The 7,443-nt window shown below is 37.1% G+C and overlaps 1 long non-coding RNA gene across 1 annotated transcript; it reads left to right on the top strand.

Annotated features, from left to right (window-relative positions):
• The first annotated feature begins 1,885 nt into the window (after nt 1–1,885).
• LOC148650353 (uncharacterized) lies at nt 1,886–4,286 on the top strand. Its single transcript, XR_015925837.1, has 2 exons — nt 1,886–2,027; nt 2,532–4,286. It is a non-coding gene; the product is annotated as an uncharacterized LOC148650353 (long non-coding RNA).
• Nucleotides 4,287–7,443: the final 3,157 nt, after the last annotated feature.

Genomic DNA, 7,443 nt, shown 5'->3' with positions numbered 1-7,443 from the left:
GCTTTTAAAATACAGGAGCAAATTCAGAGATAGGTTCAAAACTTATACTCTTCGAGAATAGAAGAGTTTTCAGTCATTCTCTGCAGTATATTTCTGTATTGTTTATTGTTCACTTAGTAGTTCCTAAATACAGATCCATGGTTGTAGTTATGAAAAATGTTTTCATTAATTTATAAAACAATAAAAAGGTAGAAAAATGTAGGATGTTAAATTTTATGAGAAGCTTCCTTAATTTGGTTTAATTACAGAGTCTAGCTATTGCCTTCTAATCGTTTAGCAGAGAACTATATAGTATTACAGAATGCAAATTATACTTTTATGGTAGGTGCTTCAAATAAATACAAATTATGATCAATCTAAAATGGCTTTAATTATCCTACCTTCCCAAAGCTGGAATTAAGATGTCTATCAGAACAAACAGTATATAGAATACACACCAATTAGGGAATCTGAAAGCATACAAAAAACATGCTTTTAAAAGGAGCCATTTCCCTTTATATACTGAAATGCCTTTGAATAAAAGTAAGTCTATCTTTCTGTGGACAAATTGATAAGGAGACCTAGCAGGAGCATGTCTCTTTGAATAATTCAATTCTACTAAAGCATTATTATTATTATTATTATTATTATTATTATTATTATTATTATTATTATTATTATTATTATTATTGTATAATACCTCTAAAAGAAACTGTTCTTCAATATCTTATTAACCTCATCCACTAGCACTCACATTAAGAATGATAAAAAAGGCAAATCTCTCCTCAATGTATTTTCTTGCAAAGGAGCTTTGATCACTTTGACCATACAAATTAAACTATTAAGTGCAACGCTTGATTATTCTGATTTCACACAACCCATTGTGCGGACATTCCTGGGCTAGGTGATAGGGTTGACCAAGGTGATTTTTAGATTAAAGCCTGGCTCCCTGCAGGATTGTGCTATTGTTCCTTATGCTGGTTCCAAACAAATAGCAGTTCCAAAATTAAAAGAGAATGCCAAGGAACCCTAAGGCAGAGCTAAATCCCTTTGCTACATTTGAATTCATATTCACCTGCTTTTACCTCTGTGGAATTCAAGACAACAGCCTAAAACAATCTGCAACACAGCATTGCAGTTCTTGATGTCCAAACTCAAAACATTTGTGGCACATAAGAGAAACTGAGAAAAACTACAGAGCAGACATTAAGACAGGAAAGAGTTATGGTGAAATATACTCTATAAAGTTGTTTCATTGTTTCTGCTTTGGCAACGCTGTAATTCATTGGTCATGCCTATGAAACTGTTTGAATTTGAATACACTCTGGGTAAAAGTTCTCAAGGAACATATACTGTATGGATGGAATATGGAAATAATGCAGCACTTTATAACAATGTCAAAATGCACAACAATGTCAAAATAACAATCTGAAACAACCTACAGTAGTTTCAAATTGCAAAAGAACTTTGGTTCAAGAAGATTTGGAAAAACCTCATAGTTGACTGTGACCGCATTCTATTCTGTAAAGCTGCGAAGAGAAAAATAAGGAAATGGCACACTCAACTACCAGCTAATTTATCTAATAAAGGAGTAATTGCTCCCTTTTTGCAACAGGACACTTAGTGAAACCTACTTTCATATGAGACTTTTAGGCATGAGGCCTTTCAGTCTTCAGTTACCGGCACTTTTGCTCTATTGCCTTAGCCTCCCTGACAGCGTTTCAGGCACCCTGTTTAAGGCTTAAAAGGAATTTACTAAAATCCCGTTAAAAGTAGTTTGGAAATGAAATGCCTATGAAAAAAGACAGTATGAGGGACGTTGATTAAAAAGCAGGATTAAAAGTCTGGGCACGTACAGCACCAGTGACGCCTGCGAGAGCCTTGACTGAGCTCTGGCACGAGCACGTTGACAGACAGCTGCAGAGCTTTTCAGAGCTCGGAATTGGACGAAAGCTTGATTCCGCTTTTTGTTTCTGCTTTGGAATTGATTTATCAACTTTAAACCTGTCACAACCCCAGCTACCTACAAGACATCTAACCCCAAAGAGGTAATAAAAAAGCAACCTTTTATTGTCACAGCTTTACTTCATTTTGAGGCCACTGTGCCTGAGCCCTCTCCCTGTGCTCTAAATCACTCTGCTGAGTACCTAGGTCGGGAGATAATTGCACAGAGCCTGAGGGAAGTGAGTGAGTTCTTGGAGTCTCAGGTACTCCTAGTAGGCGCCATGGGTTGCATAAGCAGAGTGCTCTTGGCTAGGCGCCTGATTCACACGACTTCTGGGCGAAAAGGCAAGGTGAAAGCATGCCTTACAGCACTATCAAGGGAATTTTAAATATTAGACAATGATCTGTGAGGGACTCGGTGTTTGTGTGTCTGTGTGTACAGTATGTGTGCTCTGCTCAGTTTGTGTATGTAAAAGTTGAAGTTAGAATTCCCCTCTGGAACCATGGAAAATCTAATGCATGCCACATTGTCCGCAACTAACCCGGATTTAGAGTCGAAACATTATGACTTTGTTCAGAAATGGCATGCTTTTCTCTTTTTTTTTCAGATTGCATTGGCAAAACCCATTTCACATTAATTATGTAGGACAAAACAAGAACTTTGTATATGACGAATTTCCAAAGCATGAGAAGAAAACAGCCGTTCTTTATGGAGGTCAGGAAAGGAAGAAGAAAACCACATATTTTCATTGAGCCTGTTGCAATACTAAACTGTGTTGGACAGGTTCACGGTGTAAAAAGAGAAGTTTGGGTTTCTGGGAATTGGGATGAAAGGAACAGAGGTACAGTACATTACACAACTCCAGTGTAATTTGTGTAACTGACAACCACCTGAGACTCCCTTCTATGCCCTTTGCTCCCCCAAGCATGCCCTGACTTTGAGAAATACAGTGATGACAGACATACAAATTTCAGCCTCTTAGCTTTATTTATTTGTTATGTTGGAAGTAATGGTTAAAAGGACAGTCCTCTGACAAGCTCTGACCGATTAGTAGACAGGACCCTGGGGCAAGTCTTTTTTTAAGGGGTGACAGAGTCAGAGTCTCTTCTTGTAAAGCTACTTTGTGGTTTTATATAAGGAGGAAGTGATTTAGAGCTTCAGTGATATGAATCTTGTTCAGTGAAGTTTGCATTTATTATTATTATGCTTGCTGTAATAAAAATCCCCATAATGCTGTTCTGGTTCATTTCACTCCACTGTCTGAGTTGTCAAACCTTTAAATATTCCCTAGTCCATAAGATGTTAAAGGAGGAAACTGTATAATTACATATTAATGCAAATTGTATAAAATGTATATACATTTTAGTATGGTGTTGTTCCTTTAAATCTCATGACTTTTTTGTATATATAAAGTGTCAAAATAGTAAATTAAGTTACTGTTTGGTGGCACAGTTCTTGAGAGACAAGTTTTCTTTAATCCCAAGTGTGACACTAGCTCCTAGAGGAGCCGGCTGCTGGTGACAGGAGTGTTGCTGAAATATTTTATGGAGGGGTGTCAAACATAATTTCCTTCACAACCTGTTGACAGATGTGAAATGAAACTAAATGCTTCTTTTAGACAGCAGCGCTCACATTTATTGGTTCAAATTACTTTTCCTGACTCATTCTTTCAGTGCTATGGAGTAGGCAGTCTTTGATCTTACAGTTTAAACGGTCTGTTAGCCTGCCAAGGAACAAGTAAGGCTGATTGGACTCGGGCTTAAAAATTTGGTAACATCACCACACCATTTTGAGAAAGCAGTTTGTTGACTATTTGCGAATCATAGTCACTTCAACAATTATTGTGTCATTTCATCCACAAAAACAGCATTTATAATGGCATTTTAAGCCATAAGCCTTGATGTTGCAAATTCACTGAAATTATGCAACAAATGACTGTCATATGTCTGAAAATCGACCTGAAGGCTTTTAGTTATGAATGGAAGGCCATTGTTTTTAGTATTTTACTGTGATTTAAAAATAATACTTTGAAAAGCTTTTTTGAATTAAAATTGTTGAAAAAAACGTTTTGACTTTGATAATGAATGCAATACAGAAAAACACAGCAAACAGCCTCCATCCAACAGAAATTAGTTTAAATATTTTTGTATAGTGGACTATGGACATGGACTAAACAAACAGGGTTATACAACATAATACGTAATTTGTATAATACTTAATACCAATAATTTGGTATAGTATACTGTATGTTAAGCATTTTATAGTAGCAACGTGGCTGGGGAAGGGCTGTCTTGACAGTTTCATTCTCGATTTCATGGACAGACATCAAATTATCATTCTAATAAAAGTGATGACAATTCTATTTGTGCACATGGTGTTATTGTCAGCAGTTGGTCCACAATAGTGAAGCCAGCAGTCTTGACTGACAAGGTTAGTATTAAAGTTCTGGGGAGGTTTGCAGTATCTGATTCTACTTAAATGTGACAGTGATGGTACCTGTGCTGCTGTATAATTCAGTAAGACATAATTCTTTCATTTTTAAAAGGCAGTTTGCCTGTCTGCTGTAATGTTGGATCTTTATTTAGGCTGACCAGGGCCCCTCAGGAATGTTTAAGACCTAGACAGTCATTTTGTGGAATTTGCATCCTGTGTTAAGGTTTAAATAGATGAATGCCCAGTGTCTCCTACCACGACATTTATGGTAGCATAGGTGGCTGTTCATAGCTGTCTCTAAGGTATAGTATAGTGAAGGTATAAGGTATTGTGAAGACCCAAGCTTTGAGGAAAAAAACACTTCTCTCTTCTCAGCTCTCTGGAGGGCCTTCGTAATAAAACGTATTTCAGAACTACACCAAACTGAGCTGTGACTTCTTGCCGCCCTACACTGCCAGCAGCTGTTTTAATGACACTACATGTCAGCTTTCTAATGGAGATCAACTGAAGATCCTTCACTGTGAATGTCTGATGGAAGAGTTGCAAACTGTTTAGATTTTGAAATCAATATAGTATCAGTTTTACTGTAGAAAAAAATATTCTAAAAATGTTCATTCATTAAATTGAACAAAGGCATGTGAGGGAGGGGGCTGAGTTGTGGAAAAACACTATTAAAACTTATTTGAATTGCTTGTTGCACTTCAATGGCTTTACAAAAGGCTATATGATATTGGAGTGATCCCCTCCTCACCAAAATGGACTGTTCCAGTGCCCCATGCCCTTTCCCCTCTGGCTCCCCCTGTCACATAAAAGGACCGAAAGACCCCTTGCTCACTCACTTCCCGCATGGAATCATTCAGAAGCAGCATCTCTCTCTTCTTCTCCTCTTTCCCCTGCTTCCCCCATGAATAGCATACTCATTGTAAATAAAAAGGACAATTAAATGTCCTCACGAGCCAGGAGAACAGTCTCCTTGCCTCCCTCCTTCCACTAACTGCCTAAAAATGCTGAGCGTCACAATATTGTACAAACATGCTGCATCAGAAGGAGCCAATTCCTTGCAAATGTCGATGATGCAGCAGAGCTTTTTGGTGAGATCCACTTCTTTTATCACCCACCAGTTTTTCTGCCCTTTTCCTACAGGAATCAGTTTTGACAGATTAGTGTGTCTTGTAAATGTTCCCGTGTATGTTTACCTGCTGTGAAACGTCCTTGAAAGAGTCATCAGGAGAGCGATTTTAATATGAGGTCTAGACTTGGTGTCTCTTTGCCCGCCTCTGGATGTTTGTCCCAGCTTTCAACTAGCTCATACCTTAAATTCACAGACAGGAAAATTAGAAAATGATCAAGCCACATGCGGCATGGCCAAGCCTTGTTTTAAATTGCTGTGGTCTCTCTTAGCAAAAGATGATCCAACAGAGGAAGAGAGATAATAATTAATACATTTCACACTTTTGGACCTGCAGGCAGGCTTGCATTTCTTCATATTATTTTAAACAGTCAATAGAACACTGGGGCAAAATTGTAGTTCATTTACATACAACAAATAATTAAACTGGTCGTGGGTTTATTGCCCCAACATTTGTGGGAAATAAATGAGTTTCTCTTCTCATTTAATCTCTTGTTTGAAATCTGAGACATGTACCCCAAGCATGAATGACTTAACTTTCTGTTCTACATCAAAAGGAATATTTAGCACTTTTTCTAAATGTTTGACTTCATGATGAGAGTATTGTACATTACATAAATATATAAATCAAGTTTTAGATACATGAGGTGTATTTAGGTATTGCTGGTACAACATGGTAATTGTTTTGTTAACATGAGCCTAAGGCTTAGTAATATAATTCTGTATCATTACAGAATTATAAATTCTGTATAGAAATTCTTATAATATAAATTATAAATTAGTAAATGATAGTAATAGCTTAACAGATTACCTTATTAATAGAGATGTTACATTTTATTTTAAAAGCTGTAACTTCCAGTGCACACAAGACAAATTCATCACTAAATAAAAAGGTTTGGGGAACTACTGTAAAGTAGTTTTAGCAAAACATCTGGCTTCCAGAGTCTAAATTAAGACGACGTATGCCAATTTGTTTTCATTTTCTAGTTAAGCGCAGATAAATGAAAAGTTCCTCAATAAAAGCAACTGGTTTCACACACAAATCAAAAGAAATGAAAGACCTGTAGTTTGGGTTTTAAATGCGGTGTTTAACAACATGATGATTGATCTACAACAGGCATTAAATATATAATGACACTTGTCGATGACGTTTTCTGAAATCTTCAGATTAACTCCTCCAGTGACTCTATTAACAATCTGCAGGCCAACAAGCAGAACACCTACAGTATGCAGCTTGTTGTTCATAGGGTATTGATGTTGAAGCTTATTTTCCATGTTTTACTGAAACTAGGACATGATTTGCTGTTTTGAATTTCGGCCCATCCTTTGTTATTTTAAAACACCATACTGCCACTTACGAAGGGGCTGCAGCACACAGTGCCTCAGTGGTAATACAAATGCATCATTAAGAATTTTGTTTTGCTGGCTAAAATAAAATGCAATTGCTTTATGTATGCACAAAACCAAAGCAAACTCATAGCAATATCCTAAGACAGCAGCCTAATAAATCAGTTTCCAGCCTTTGGCCTTTCTAGTCTTGGGTTGCTGCATCTTCGCACTTAATATCAAGTCCAATATATTTATTTCTGTTTCGGTAAAGTGTGCAGTGAGCAGACAGGTACTTTTGTCTTTCACCCCAGAGTCTCCACCAGAGAACTGAGTGAAACCATGGTAACATCCGCGCGCAAACTGACTGCCTGCTACTCCTGTCCCAGGCAGGATTTCACACAGGAAGAGATATTCTGGGCTTTTACGACCTCAGGTGCTCCCTCTCCTATTTCTTTAATAATGGGAGTGCCATACTACAAGAAAAAGCTACAAAGAAAGCTAGAAATAATTTTAAAATGTAAGCCTTTAAAAATGCTATGAAAGTTTAAATGCTTAGGACTGCTGTAACTAAACAGTATAATGTGGAAAGGAAAATGATTAATTAAAAAAGTAGTTAGTCTGCAAAACC

The sequence above is a fragment of the Lepisosteus platostomus genome, chromosome 13 (assembly GCF_059453375.1).
Source record: "Lepisosteus platostomus isolate fLepPlt1 chromosome 13, fLepPlt1.hap1, whole genome shotgun sequence".
NCBI classification, from domain to species: domain Eukaryota; kingdom Metazoa; phylum Chordata; class Actinopteri; order Semionotiformes; family Lepisosteidae; genus Lepisosteus; species Lepisosteus platostomus.
The sequence above is the reverse complement of the archived record's forward strand: the minus strand, read 5'-3'. Positions and strand labels throughout refer to the sequence as shown.